General features: G+C 42.8%; 1 long non-coding RNA gene across 1 annotated transcript in view; it reads right to left on the bottom strand.

Annotated features, from left to right (window-relative positions):
- Window positions 1–15,350, bottom strand: part of LOC123584954 — a 71,698-nt gene extending 56,348 nt beyond the window's left edge. Inside the window, exons 1-3 of the long non-coding RNA XR_006705797.1 lie at window positions 15,242–15,350; window positions 11,342–11,403; window positions 5,638–5,706 (exon numbers count right to left, since the gene is read on the bottom strand). This is a non-coding gene — a long non-coding RNA (uncharacterized LOC123584954). The remainder of the gene's footprint in view (window positions 1–5,637; window positions 5,707–11,341; window positions 11,404–15,241) is intronic.
- Window positions 15,351–15,674: the final 324 nt, after the last annotated feature.

Below are 15,674 nucleotides of genomic sequence, written 5' to 3'. Positions count from 1 at the left end.
AGCCCTTTATTTCCGACTTGGCATCCGGGTAGGCGGGCGCTGTGACTTGAGATGGGATGGGGGGATGGATACTGTGGGCCCTTCTAGCTTGATGTGCCTGCGGGACATGCAGATGGAAAGAGCTAACAGGCAGTCTAGACTGGAAAGGTAGGTTTGGGAACCAAATGCATAAATGTGGTATTCAAAGTCGAGGGGGTAAGTGAGATCTCTAGAGACTGTGCAGACAGGCAGAGAAGAGAAAAGCTTGGGGGCCATACAACATTTAAAACAGGGGCCATGAGGATGGGAGGACCCTGTAGAAGCCACCGAGTTGAGAAGGGGAGAGATGTTTCAAGGGGCGGGAGTGAGAAGGTAACCAACCCACAGATAAGGACTGAAAACAGTCATTTACATTATGGCCAAGGCAATTTACACTTTTGAATAATGTGCTTGTATGCACTCGATTCAGGTGATTTATCCAAACCAAGAAACTCTCAGGCCAAAAGATGAATTCAAGCCCATCCTTTGCCAAGACGGAAAAGCTGTGGCTTTGAAATGAAATGTTTTCCTGCCAGTGTTTTGAGAGTCTGGGGGCAATTTTATCTTGCTCATCCTTTGTCTCCAGCATCACCTGCTTGGCTTAGAATTGGTGTTCATTAAAAATGCCAAGAAGGGGGCGCGTGGCTGGCTAGTTGGAGGAGCAGGTGACTCTTCATGTCAGGTCATGAGTTTGAGCCCTAGGTAGGTAGGTAGATAGATAGATAGATAGATAGATAGATAGATAGATACCTTAAAAAAATGTCAGGAGGAAGACGAAAAATTTCTGGAGCAGAATGGTGGTGATGCTTGCACAAAATCTGAATGTACTTAGTGCCACTGAGTAGGTATACTTAAAAATGGCTACAGTGAGAAGGGGCACACGCACCCCAATGTTTACAGCAGTGCTATCGACAATAGCCAAAGTATGGAAAGAGCCCAAATGTCCATCGATGGATGGATGGAGAAAGAAGATGTGGTATATATATACCATGGAGTATTACTTCGCAATTAAAAAGAATGAAATCTTGCCATTTGCAACTACGTGGATGGAAGTAGAGGGTATTATGCTAAGCGAAATTAGTCAGAGAAAAACAAATATCATATGACTTCACTCACGTGGAACTTAAAATACAAAGCAGATGAACATAACGGGAGGGAAGCAAAAATAATACAAAACAGGGAGGGGGACAAAACATAAGAGACTCTTAAATATAGAGAACAAACTGAGGGTTGCTGGATGGGTTGTGGATGGGGGGATGGCTAAATGGGCAAGAGGCATTAGGGAGGACATTTGTTGGGATGAGCACTGAGTGTTCTATGGAGGGGATGAGTCCTTGGATTCTATTCCTGAAATCATTATTGCACTATATGCTAACTAACTTGGATGTAAATTAAATAATTAAATAATTAATTAATTTTTAAAAAATGGTTACAATCACCCAAAAGATTTAAAAACAAGGTCTCAAGAAGATATTTGTATACCCATGTTCATGGCATAATTATTTACAACAGCCAGAAGGTGGAAAAACCCAAGTGTCTGTGAAGCAAAATGTGGTATATACATACGATGGAATATTATCCAGCCTTAACAAGGAATGAAATTTTGACACGTGCTAGAAGAAGGATGGCCCTTGAGGACGTTATACAAAGTGAAATAAGCCAGTTACAAAACAATAAATACTGTATGATTCCATTTACATGAGGTACCTAGAGTAGTCAAACTCATAGAGAAAGAAAGTGGAATGGTGGTTGCCAGGGGCTAGGGGGACGATTGAATAGGAAGTTATTGCTTGATGAATACAAAGTTACAGTTTTGCAAGAGAAAAAAGTTCTAGAGATGAATCCTGGTGTTAGATGCACCACAGTGTAAATGTACTTCAAGCCACTGAACTGCACATTTAAAATGAGTTAAGATGCTACATTTTATGTTATGTGTATTTTGCCACAATTAAAGTAATAATAAAAATGATTCAAATAATACATTTTATGTTATGTGTATTTTATCACAATAAAAAAAAATTCATGCTGCTGCAGTGAATACAAACTATGTAGTTTCTGAACTTAGAGGCCAAAATGAAAACATTCTTTGATCAAGAAAAATAAATCCTAAACATACGCACAGATGCTTTGTTCAATAATGAAAGGAGTATAACTTTTAAAATAAAGTGTGAAAATATGGGGCACCTGGGTGGCTCAGTCGGTCGCGTGTCTGACTCCTAGTTTCGGCTCAGGTCAGGATCTCAGGTTCTCATGGGGTCCGGGCCCCCAATTGGGCTTTGCTCTGACAGTGCACAGCCTGACTGGGATTCTCTGTCTCCCCCTCTCTCTGCCCCTCCCTCGCTCATGCACTCTCTCTCTCAAAAATAAATAAACTTAAATACAATAAAAAAAAATTAAAAAGTGTGAAAATAAAGTGTGGTCTACAAGTTTTTTAAAAAATGAGAGTGAAGAAAGATAGTAAGCAGGATGGAAGAAAGAAACTGTACCATTTCCATCAAGTGTTAATTTGAGGATTTCAGATCAAGATGCATGGTGCTTCCCCGCACTCTTTGCAAAAAAGGAAGTTCTTGCAGGCACGTGATCCAGGAAGGGGAGCAGAGCCCCCCAGAATGGGGGAGGTTGGCTTCATCTCCTGCCACATCTTGTGCTAAGGACTGCTTTTTACGTGGGTAGTGCAAACAGCTCTCTGCCACATTTTTGCCCGTGCCACCATGATAAAATTGTGCCGACTCTGGTTCCTTAGGAAACTCAGTGATGTATAGATGATGCTAATATTTTCTAACCAGATCCGGACAAGTATCGAACTTCTAGACTACCATTTATGTCTTTTCTCTCAGGACTTTGGGAACTTTTCCAACCTTTCTTATGATTTGGAACCATTTTATTTATTTATTTATTTGTTTTTAATATTTATTTATTTTTGAGAGAGAGAGACAGACAGAGCGCCAGGAGGGGAGGAGCAGACAGAGGGAGACATAGAATCCAAAGCAGACTCCAGGCTCCCAGCCATCAGCACAGAGCCCGACACAGGGCTCAAACCCACAGACCGCAAGATCATGATCTGAGCTGAAGTCGGATGCTTAACCAACTGAGCCACCCAGGTGCTCCTGAAAACCATTTAAATGACAGGAATCATCTGTGCCTTAAAGGTTGCACAGACACACGACACCTGTAAAACCTCATGACTTTTTAAGAAATAGATCTTTGGCAACATGTTCAGTTTCTTCTGAAGTTATTGACCTATTCAAGTTTTCATCCACTCCTTAAAACAGCTTTGGTAATTTATATATTCATAGAATATACTCAAAGAATATTTTTATATTCAATGGTACATATTTTCAGATTTACTCATATCTTATGTAATACTGTCATTTTTTCATCTTTTCAGAGTTTGTGAAAAAAATCCTTTTCAGGATTTCTTTCTTTTTTTTTTAATGTTTTTACTTATTTTTTTAAAAAAATTTTTTGTTAACGTTTATTTATTTTTGAGACAGAGAGAGACAGAGCATGAACGGGGGAGGGTCAGAGAGAGAGGGAGACACAGAATCCGAAGCAGGCTCCAGGCTCTGAACCGTCAGCCCAGAGCCCGACACGGGGCTCAAACTCACAGACCTCAAGATCGTGACCTGAGTTGAAGTTGGACGCTTAACCGACTGAGCCACCCAGGTACCCCTGTTTTTACTTATTTTTGAGACAGAGACAGAGCATGAGCAGGGGAGGGGCAGAGAGGGAGACACAGAATCTGAAGCAGGCTCCAGGCTCTGAGCTGTCAGCACAGGGCCGGATGCAGGGCTCGAACTCACGGACTGTGAGATCATGACCTGAGCTAAAGTCAGATGCCCAACCGACTGAGCCACCCAGGTGCCCCAGGATTTATCTCTTTCTCCTAATGTTTTTTTAATTGGCATTTCTTTTTATTTTTATCTTGGTCATTTTTCTCTATTTGCTATGTTTTTCCCCCAAATAACCAGATCTTGATTTTATTTAGGTGTCAGCTTTTCTTTTATTTTCTTCAGTAATTTCTGCTTTCCCCCAATTCATAACACCTTCATAACTTAAAATCTGCCACTCTAGTTACATTAATGTAAATTTTACTAGTATCTTAAGGATGCACCAGGGACTATATTTAAGAAGGCACCAGAAAGATGTATTGGTCAATACTAGAAGTTTTATAGGTATTAATATATGCCATTATATTTTAAATAGCCAAGATTAATCTTTGGTTACATCTGCTTTTCCATTTTCTAGGCCACAGGAAAATGATTATAGCCATGATTTTCTAGAGTTGTAGACCTCTGGGCTTTAACGGTGCTTTTATCTGTAAGTTAGAGTGGATCACAAGTCATTTTGAAAGAGAATTCTTGTCCTGTGAGCTTGCCTTAGCCCCCCTTTGCAGAGCTGGGATGGTGCTCTATAGAAGCCCGGGTGACTGCCAGGCTCCCCAGTTTTCACAGGTATGGATGAATTTTTGTCTTTGCTCAGATGGGGAATAGGAAGTGGGTTCCTCAATCTATCTGGACTTGTTTGCCCATCTGCAGAATGGGTAGAACAATAAGCCACTCACAATAATCTTTTGAAGATGAGGAAAATAAAACTCAAACTATTTACTAATTTCCCTAAAGTCACAGTTAATACAAAGTTTGAACAAGCCGTACCTGGGGTCAAGATCGCTGTTTTGATCTGCAAAGTCTCTACCTACGCAATGTTTCACAATCTGACTCTAATCACACATTTTAAAATGTTCAACACAGGGATGCAGCTTATGATCATTTTGCATTTAAGCTATTATATATAGGATCTTAAATACATAAGGACATACGCTTTGTCAGAATGTCAAGTAGAAGCCAAATGCAACAGAGCTGATAAGATTTTAAAGGTGTATGCACATTTGCCAATTAGGAGTTTATTAATGATTTTAGCAAGAGCAGATTCAGTGCTGTGTGAGGCCGGAAGACCATGAAAAGATTGCAATTGTCATGAATGCTTTGAGGTAACAAGTGCTTTTACATTATATAGCATTACAGTGTGCCCTGCATCGCTCACGGTGCAAGCTCAGCCCTTCTGATGGCCTCCAAGGCCCTCCAAGACTGTATGGTCCGCCACCTCACATTCCTCACCCCCACTCCTCTATCCTATCATTCTCCCTGCCTCTGCTCCCACCAGCCTGCCCCCTTGCTGTCCCTCTGTCACGGACACATTGTGCTCTTAAGACTTAGTGCACCTGCTCCTCAGACTGGAAGGCTCTTCCCCAGACACCCACCCATGACTCCCTTACCTTGAGACCTGCCCTGACCGCCTTAGGTCAAATTACCACCTGTCTGTACCCCTAGTCTTCCCGACCTTGCTTAACCTCCAAAGCACTTGCTTTCTGACATAACACATTTCCCTTTTTACCAAGTCTGTCCTCCAGTGAATGTCTCCCCCACTCTCCACCACTAGAATTTAAGCTTCATGGGCGCAAGGGTTTGGGTTTTGGCACTCACATATACCACCCACCCGGAACACATGTGACACAGCGAAGGTTTTCAAAAAACATTTGGTGAAAGAATGAATGAACGAATGAATTAACAAATGTGAGACGACGTACTAATTACGTATTTACACTCATTAGTCACTCACACTTAGAAGTCACATCTGGGCTCTGCCACTCACTAGTTGTGCAACCTTTTTTAACCTTCGTTTCCTCATCTGTGGATGAAAACAAAAATATGACCTCATAAGATGATTGTTTTGATTCTATAAGGCAGTTAATGCACAGTGCTTAGCACCATGCCTGGAGCATACATGGGATATGCTCAGGAAATGTTAGGTGCTATTACCGTATGTCATCTATCATCACTATAATCATTGTTTTATTTAATTTCCACAGTGGTCCTAAAAGGCTGATATTATTCCTAACTTCAAGGTATGGAAAGTGAACAAAAAGAGGTTAAGTAACTTCTTCACCATCAGACAGGATAAATCTCCCAGCTGGTCTACTGGACACCTCTTTTCATGCCGCCTTGGTTCATCTGGCTCATGCCCGACCCTGGAGTCCTTGGCCACCAAACTCACTGGCTCCTTTCACAATTTCCAGACTCGTCTGAAGCATCAGGCTGCAGGGCTTCCTCAGTGGTTGTCCAAGGGGCTAAGGGGTGCAGAAGTTAACTTCCCATAGGCACAGATTGAGATCCTCTCCACTTCACCTTCTGAGATATTTTCTAAAACATAGTGTTGTTGTATAGTCTTCCTAGAAAAGCGCCTGTGGCTGAGCCTTCATAAGACAGGGATCTAGATACATACCACCTTGCATTTTCTTCCTTTCTCCTTCCTTTTTTAAATTTATTTACTTATTTGACAGAGAGAGAGAGAGAGAGAGTGAGAGAGCACAAGTAGGGGAAAGGCAGAGAGAGGGAGACAGAATCTGAAGCAGAATCCTAAGTTGGACACGTAACCGACTGAGCCACCCAGGCACCCCTAATTGTATATTTTTATTACACACATATATATTTTATTTTCCTATTCCTACCTATTAAAAAAAGTTAAACATTGAAATCTGCAGTGGCATCGCCTGTGTAAGAGTCAGAGCTCTCACCACACTTGGGCAAACTGCTTTTTCTCCCTGTGCTTCAAGTTCCTCATCTGGACAACAGGGATGATAATGAACCCACCATTAAGTATTTAGAACAGGACCTGGCATATAAAACATTACCTTTTTCATTTTTTTAAAGATTTCATTTTTAAGTAATTTCTATACCCAATGTGGGGCTCAAATCCACAACCCTGAGAACCTGAGTCGCATGCTCCACAGACTGAGCCAGCCAGGTGCCCCAAAATACTACTTTTTGATGGTAAAATTTTAGTTAGAGTGTGTAAGTCTTTATTTTATTTTATTTTATTTTATTTTTTACGGTTATTTATTTTTGAGACAGAGAGAGAGAGAGCATGAACGGGGGAGGGTCAGAGAGAGAGGCAGACACAGAATCCGAGCAGTCAGCACAGAGCCTGACGTGGGGCTCGAACTCACGGACCGCGACATCATGACCTGAGCCGAAGTCGGCCGCTTAACCGACTGAGCCACCCAGGCGCCCCTAGAGTGTGTAAGTCTTTAAAACTAAACTATAACCCAGGGTGCCTGGGTGGCTCAGTTGGTTAACGTCTGACTCTTTTTTTTTTTTTTTTTTTTTTTTTTTTAATTTTTTTTTTTCAACGTTCATTTATTTTTGGGACAGAGAGAGACAGAGCATGAACGGGGGAGGGGCAGAGAGAGAGGGAGACACAGAATCGGAAACAGGCTCCAGGCTCTGAGCCATCAGCCCAGAGCCCGACGCGGGGCTCGAACTCACGGACCGCGAGATCGTGACCTGGCTGAAGTCGGACGCTTAACCGACTGCGCCATCCAGGCGCCCCAACGTCTGACTCTTAATGCTGATTGAGCCCCACCTGTTCTCCCCCTCCCCTGTTCGCTCACTCTCTCTCTCAAAATAAATAAACATTCAAAAAATAAAAATAAACATGAACTATTACCTCATTTTCAAAAAGTACTTAAATGGTATCAATCATGCAGTTAGTGGCAAAGACGCTACTACATTTGAACCAGATATTGTTCTGAGTACTTACAAAATATCTTATTTAAGCCACACGAAAAGCCTGTGTGATAGGAATTATTATCCTCATTTTACAAAATTGAGCTCAGAGAAGTCTGCTGCCCCAAATCATACAGTTAATTGTATCGGTCTCTAATGTCTATGTTTTTGATTATTTTTTTCACTTTTTTTTTTTTAACGCTTATTTTTTTTTTAATTTTTTTTTTAACGTTTATTTATTTTTGAGACAGAGAGAGACAGAGCATGAACGGGGGAGGGGCAGAGAGAGAGGGAGACACAGAATCGGAAGCAGGCTCCAGGCTCTGAGCCATCAGTCCAGAGCCCGACGCGGGGCTCGAACTCGCGGACCGCGGGATCCTGACCTGAGCCGAAGTTGGACGCTCAACCGACTGAGCCACCCAGGCGCCCCACGCTTATTTGTTTTTGAGAGAGGCAGGGAGGGGCAGAGAGGGGGGACAGAGGATCTGAAGCAGGCTCTGTGATAACAGCACAGAGCCCAGTGAGGGGCTTGGACTCACAAACCATGAGATCGAGACCTGAGGGGAAGTCAAATGCTTAACTGATTGAGCCAGATGCCCCTATGCTTTTAATTATTATACCATCTTCCCATCAGAAAATAGGAGGTAGGTTCCTCGATACGTAAAAATAGGTATATTTTGGCAGTATTGCAGTATTGCAAGGCTAGTACTCTGCTTACAAAATAATGGACTGAGTGGGGGTAGGGAGGGGTGGGAAGTAGAATAGAAATGTAGGCTTTGCTTCCAATATAATGTATGCTGTGTTTAAATTATTTTTATTTGTTTATTTATGTTGAGAGAGACTGAGAGAGAGAGCAAGCAGGAGAGGGGCAGAAAGAGGGGAGAGAGAATCCCAGATAGGCTCCATGCTGTTAGCACAGAGCCCAACGTGGGGCTTGAACCCACAGACCGTGAGATCATGACCTGAGCAGAAACCAAGAGTCAGACACTTAACTGACTGAACCACCCAGATACCCCTGTATGTTGTGTTAAAAAATGTCAGGGCAGGTCCCTATCAAAATAACACCAGCATTCTTCACAGAGCTACAACAAATAATCCTAAAATTTGTATGGAACCAGAAAAGATCCTGAATAGCCAAAGCAATCTTGAAAAAGAAAACCAAAGAAGGAGGCATCACAATCCCAGACTTCAAGCTATACTACAAAGCTGTAATCATCAAGACAGTATGGTACTGGCACAAGAACAGACACTCAGATCAATGGAACAGAATAGAGAACCCAGAAATGGACCCACAAACGTATAGCCAACTAATCTTTGACAAAGCAGGAAAGAACATCCAGTGGAATAAAGACAGTCTCTTCAGCAAGTGGTGCTGGGAAAACTGGACAGCGACATGCAGAAGAATGAACCTGGACCACTTTCTTACACCATACACAAAAATAAACTCAAAATGGATGAAAGACCTAAATGTAAGACAGGAAGCCATCAAAATCCTCGAGGAGAAAGCAGGCAAAAACCTCTTTGATCTTGGCCACAGCAACTTCTTATTCAACACGTCTCCACAGGCAAGGGAAACAAAAGCAAAAATGAACTAATGGGACCTTATCAAAATAAAAAGCTTCTGCACAGTGAAGGAAACAAGCAGCAAAACTAAAAGGCAACCGACAGAATGGGAGAAGATATTTGCAAATGGCATATCAGATAAAGGGTTAGTATCCAAAATCTAATCAGAACTTATAAAACTCGACACCCAAAAAACAAATAATCCAGTGAAGAAATGGGCAAAAGACATGAATAGACATTTCTCCAAAGAAGACATCCAGATGGCCAATCAACACATGAAAAAATGCTCACCATCACTCATCATCAGGCAAATACAAATCAAAACCACAATGAGATACCACCTCACACCTGTCAGAATGGCTAACATTAACAACTCAGGCAACAACAGATGTTGGCGAGGATGCGGAGAAAGAGGATCTCTTTTGCATTGTTGGTGGGAATGCAAGCTGGTGCAGCCACTCTGGAAAACAGTATGGAGGTTCCTCAGGAAATTAAAAATAGAACTACCCTACGACCCGGCAATTGCACTACTAGGCATTTATCCAAGGGGTACAGGTGTGCTGTTTCAAAGGGACACGTGCACCCCCATGTTTATAGCAGCACTGTCAACAATAGCCAAAGGATGGAAAGAGCCCAAATGTCCATGGATGGATAAATGGATAAAGAAGATGTGGTATATATAGACAATGTAGTCTTACTCGGCAATCAAAAAGAATAAAATCTTGCCATTTGCAACTACGGGGATGGAATTGGAGGGTATTATGCTAAGTGAAATTAGTCAGAGAAAGACAAAAATCATATGACTTCACTCATGTGCGGACTTTAAGAGACAAAACAGATGAACACAAGGGAAGGGAAACAAAAATAATATAAAAACAGGGAGGGGACAAAATATAAGCCACTCATAAATATGGAGAACAAACTGAGGGTTACTGGAGGGGTTGTGGGGGGGTGGGGATGGTCTAAATGGGTAAGGAGCATGAAGGAATCTACTCCTGAAATCCCTGTTGTGCTATATGCTAACTAATTTGGATGTAAATTCTAAAAAATAAAAAATTAAATTAAAAAAAAATGTCGGGGCGCCTGGGTGGCTCAGTCGGTTGAGCGGCTGACTTCGGCTTGGGTTATGATCTCGCGGTCCGTGAGTTCAAGCCGCGCGTCGGGCTCTGTGCTGACAGCTCAGAGCCTGGAGCCTGTTTCAGATTCTGTGTCTCCCTCTCTCTGACCCTTCCCCATTCATGCTCTGTCTCTCTCTGTCTCAAAAGTGAATAAACGTTAAAAAAAAATTAAAAAAAATATTAAAAAAAAAAAAATGTCAGGGCAGGGGCGCCTGAGTGGCTCGGTTGGCTGAGTTCCTGATTCTTGATTTTGGCTGAGGTCATGACCCCAGGCCTAAGTCCCATGTTGGGCTCCATGTTCAACATGGAGCCTGCTTAAGATTCTCACTCTCTCTCTCAGTCCTTTCTTTCTCTCTCCCATCTGCCACTCTCCCCTGTTCATGCATGCACTCTCTCTCTCTCTCAAAATATAAATTAAAGTAAGTAAGTGAATGAATGAATGAATGAATGAATGAATCAGTTATTCAGTCAGGGCAGAGGCTCCTGGCTGGCTTAGTTGGAAGTGCATGCCATTCTTGATCTTGGGGTCGTGAGCTCCTGCCCCACGTCAGGTGAAGAGATTACTAAAAAAACCTACCAGGGGCACCTGGGTGGCTCAGTCGCTTAAGGATCTGACTTCAGCTCAGGTCCTGGTCTCATGGTTTGTGGGTTTGAGCCCCACGTCGTCCAGCTCTGTGCTGACAGCCTGGAGCCTGGAGCCTGCTTCGGATTCTGTGTCTCCCTCCCTCTCTCTCTCTCTGCCCCTCCCCTCTCACGCTCTGTCCTTCTGTGTCTCTCTCTCTCAAAAATAAATAAACATTAAAAAAAAAAAACACGGAACTTAAAAAAAAATGTCAGGGCAACTGTAAATAGCAGGGGAAAAGCTTACTATTACTAACTGAACAAGAATCTCATCTAGAAAAATGCCCTAAAACTTCAACAACATTACCTCCTAGTAATAAATATAAAACAAAACTGTTGTATTGTTCCTGCTTTGATAATCAAGTAACCCACATGGAAGACAGGAAATTACAATTCTTCTGTTTTGAAACTTCAACTACAAGAGCTCTTGAGAGTATTAATAGCTTTTCCACTTACAGGATGCTTTTAGCGACGAGGTCTCGTCCTCTCTTCTTCTACTACTCTGCATGAAGTATAACCTGAAATTAAAGATTTCACAATGAGACACCAACGTGGAGCTCTCAGATTATGTTGCTCTCTACTCTATGTGGGACTTGTCAAATAAACCAAAAACGTGTGTGACCCAATCTGGAAAAATGCGGTTATTCCTCCCTCTCAAGGATATGCAGCCTTCATCTTATCCAGTGACTCGGTCTTTCACCTAGTTTGGTCTGACACAGAAATTAACTTCATTTTCCAGCTCATCACACTCAGCATATGCTCCAACAAATGGATTCCTGTGTCCGGAGACCAGTAAAATCCCTGTCTCCCTTGGGGATTCTGTTATAGCATTTGTTCTAGGACATTAATGGATGTCCTAACCAGTCCACGTTTTCTGAAGCAATGACAACTCAAGGTCATAGCCTCAAAATGAGGCATGTTCAATATAATGACACATGCAGCATACAGACATTCCTGGTGATGTCAATCATGCATATTGCTTCCTTTTTCCAATGTGAAGTGTAGTGGGGGGTTCTCATCCTAAGAGGCATTTTAAAAATCACCAAATCAATTTCTAGGAAGGAGCCTTTTGCATGAGTTAGAGCAACTGTTGTGTCAGTCCCCAATGTTTGCTCAGAGATGTGTACACAACTACAAATGTGTACCAGATGATTGACAAAAAGTGGTCAAGACTACATGTTCTCTCAAAATTCGTGCCCCAAGCCAAAAAAAAAAAAAAAAAAAAAAAACCTCCAAACTACTTCAAAAGATAGATTAGCGACTCTGTCTGAAAGTCTTAGATAAGATGTTTTCAATAAATTGCTCAGGAAGACTGAACACTGAATACATTTCAATATAGAGGTTGTGATTTTAAAAAGGAAAAAAGGCGGGGTGGCTCAGGCGTTGAGCATCCTACTTTGGCTCAGGTCACGATCTCACCATTTGTGTGTTGGAGCCCCGTGTCAGGCTCTCTGCTGTGAGCACAGACAGAGCCTGGAGCCTGCTTCGGATTTTGTGTCTCCCTCTCTCTCTGCCCCTCCCCAACTTGTGCTCTGTCTCTCAAAAATAAATAAACGTTAAAAAATGTAAAAAAAAAAAAAAAAAAGAGAGAGAGAGAGAGGAAAGAAAAATGTCTAGAACAAAAGGACATGTCCCAAAACAAATGGGAAAGAAAAATAAATTTGGAATTTTAGGGAATGTGCCAAAAATGCTGCAGGACAACTCACAGAAAGTTATTCAAAGACATATCATAAAACCAGAATACCAAATCTCTCTTGCAGGTGAGTAGATTAGGTAACTCTTTCACAGTGTGAAAACTAGACTAAGAGAAATAGGTCAGTTATCAGATCGTCTAATAATACAATGAAAATAAACACCCACTGACTGAATGGGAGGGAGGTAGATGATTTTACTTTATTTTTAGCTTGAACTAATAGATGTGCATAAGATTTTTTACCGTTTACAGACATGCTTCTAACACACTTAACTATTAGTGACCAGATTTTACTTGATGTCCATAGTGCATAGTATAAAACCATAGAAACCACCGGAGTGTGGATTTTTCATGCATAATCTGTTTTTATTAAAAAAAAATTTTTTTAACGTTTATTTATTTTTGAGACAGACAGAGACAGAGCATGAATGGGGAAGGGGCAGAGAGAGAGGGAGACACAGAATGGGAAGCAGGCTCCAGGCTCTGAGCCATCAGCCCAGAGCCCGACACGGGGCTCGAACTCACGGACCGTGAGATCGTGACCTGAGCTGAAGTCGGATGCTTAACCGACTGAGCCACCCAGGCGCCCCTTCATGCGTAATCTTTACTTGAGACAACTCAAACCAGGATGGGATTCAAAACTAAAAATAGTAACAAACACATAAAAGTGAGCTTATCAAAATGAGCCCTGCTCAGTCCAGGTAAACTATTCTAGAGTTATGGATGTACACGGGAACTTCTTGTCCTCCTGAAAGACATCAGCCACCAGTGCACTGCCCAGCCTCTGAGACCCCCTCATTGCTCCTTCCCTTGGAGAAAGAAAATTTTTAGTGAATCCAGAACAGAGCTATCTGAACAGAAACAAGAAAAAGACCAACATTATATGAACACAGTTTGGAAAATGATCACAAAAATGGTAGAAATCACCATCAGACTCACTGTTTTCTCTCTCTCATTGAGTATAATAAAAGACAAGAGCAAAATAATAAAAGACAAAGAAAAAGGAACAGAAGCAATTGAAAAAAATTGTCTACAAGGTAGATATTGATAAAAACAATAATATCAGACCGATTTGAAATCAAGGTTGAAAGTCTCAAAGGGGACTAGAAGAATATTTTATATTCATAAAAGATATGATCCACCAAATATATGTAACGGTCAGGAACTTTTGCGCACCTATTAACATATTTAAAATTTATACTGCAAAGCCTGATAGCAGAACAAAAATCTACTGACAAACCCCAAATAAAGCAGGGGATGTTAACCTGTCACTCAAAAATCAACAGATCAAATTTACACAGAAATGTAGATGTAAAGGAATAGATCACACAATTTGATGAACAGGTACAGATTTTCTGCCCAATTAAAAAAAAAAAATACACAGCCTTTTCAAATACTCATGGAATATTTGCAAATATTAGCTACATATTAATTAGGCCAGTAAAAAAGTTCAATGAATTTCTCAAATTAGAAATTATTATATTTTAATGTTTATTTATTCATTTTGAAAGAGAGTGAAAGGGGGAGAGGGACAGCTGGAGAGGGGCAGAGAGGGAAGGGAGAATCCCAAGCAGGCTCTGTGCTGTCAGCCCAGAGACCCAGGTGGGGCTCGATTTCACAAAACCATGAGATCATGACCTGAGCTGAAATCAAGAGTCCAAAGCTTAACCGGCTGAGCCACCCATGTGCCCCAGGATTTGTTTTCTAATTTTGTGGAAGGAAGGTCCGGACAGGTTTCTCGGAGGAATGAAAATTAAGTTGAGACTTGAGAGCTCTGAAACTTAGCTAGGTGAAACAAACAGTGAGCTAGATGGAGGAAATTATCCACCCGCAGGCCTCCCCACCCCCCACAGGACTCCGAGGACATGCCCGTTAAGCATGGTTCACACGACAGTGAGTGTGACAGGCAGCCTCCCGTGTACACGGTTTATACCTAGCTTCAAAAAGTTTACACCTACTACCAAAAGTAGTAAATAGGTGGCTTACATATTAAAAATATATTCGGTATATAAAAATACATATTATATGCATATTCATCTATCAAGGAACCAACCTAAGAAGTGTCAGAGGTAGTCCTTGCATTCAAGAAGTATACGCAGCAGTGAAGAGTATAGAGTGTCAGACTTAGACCAAGTGAATAACGTAAACACTTCACAAAATGTGAAGTGAGCGGCCTGCACCGAGCTCGCACTTAACGCTTCACCCCTTCACTCCCTGACGAGCTCCCCAAAGGGCTAAGGTGAAGACGAGGAAACAGGCGCTTCAGCCTTGCCCAACCGAGAAGCTCTCTCAGGCCCCCGGACTCTCCAGCAAAAAGTAAAAGATCACCAGGAGAAACCAGTCGTCCCATCTCAGTGCGCAGGTAGACAGCTCCGAGTTACACCCTTTTGTCAATTGGCCGACCCCTAGCAGCAACCTAGGCGGCTTCCAAAAGTTCGATAAGGGCCAGCCCAGGCTTCAGGCTTAGGGCTTGAGCTGAGACGACCCAGGGTCGGCCTGGACCGAGTGTGGGAGCTCCGGCTCCCGGAAGCCCTGGGCCACGTGGGGAGGAGGGAGCCAGTCCTTGCCTCGGTTCTCTCTGCAGGACGCGCGGTCTGCGGCTGCGCTCCCCGCCCCGTCTCTAGCCCGAGGCCAGCCTTGGTGGCTTCTGGGTTCCCACTCACCAGAGTGTGGGGGCTCCGGCAGCCGCGGGTGGAGGGGAGGAGGAGGTCTGAAGGTGTGGGGTTAGGGAGGGAGAAGGAGGAAGGGGGGGGACTGCGGGATCCCCAAGGCCAGCAGCTGAAAGGACGGCCATCAGTCGTCACGGCCATTGTCACGACCACCCCCTGCCAAGCGTACGCATGGACATGGGGCGGGGTCCGGCCCTGTATGTCACCTGGGAAGGACATCCATCCACAAACTGGATCTGGACTGCCTATGCCTCTTCCCCTCCACCTCCCCTCCTCCCTCTCCGTTCCTCCTCCGGTTACTGAGCCTCTAGGCCGGGTCAATCCTCCCTACCTGGGAAACCTCTTGCTGTTCGGGTGAAGTCAGAGCCCTGCTTCATTTAGGAAAGCTCTGAATAATAATTATGGGAGGGGGGGCGTATTAGCCATA

The sequence above is a fragment of the Leopardus geoffroyi genome, chromosome C3 (genome assembly GCF_018350155.1).
Source record: "Leopardus geoffroyi isolate Oge1 chromosome C3, O.geoffroyi_Oge1_pat1.0, whole genome shotgun sequence".
In the NCBI taxonomy this organism is placed as follows: Eukaryota; Metazoa; Chordata; class Mammalia; order Carnivora; family Felidae; genus Leopardus; species Leopardus geoffroyi.
The sequence above is the reverse complement of the archived record's forward strand: the minus strand, read 5'-3'. Positions and strand labels throughout refer to the sequence as shown.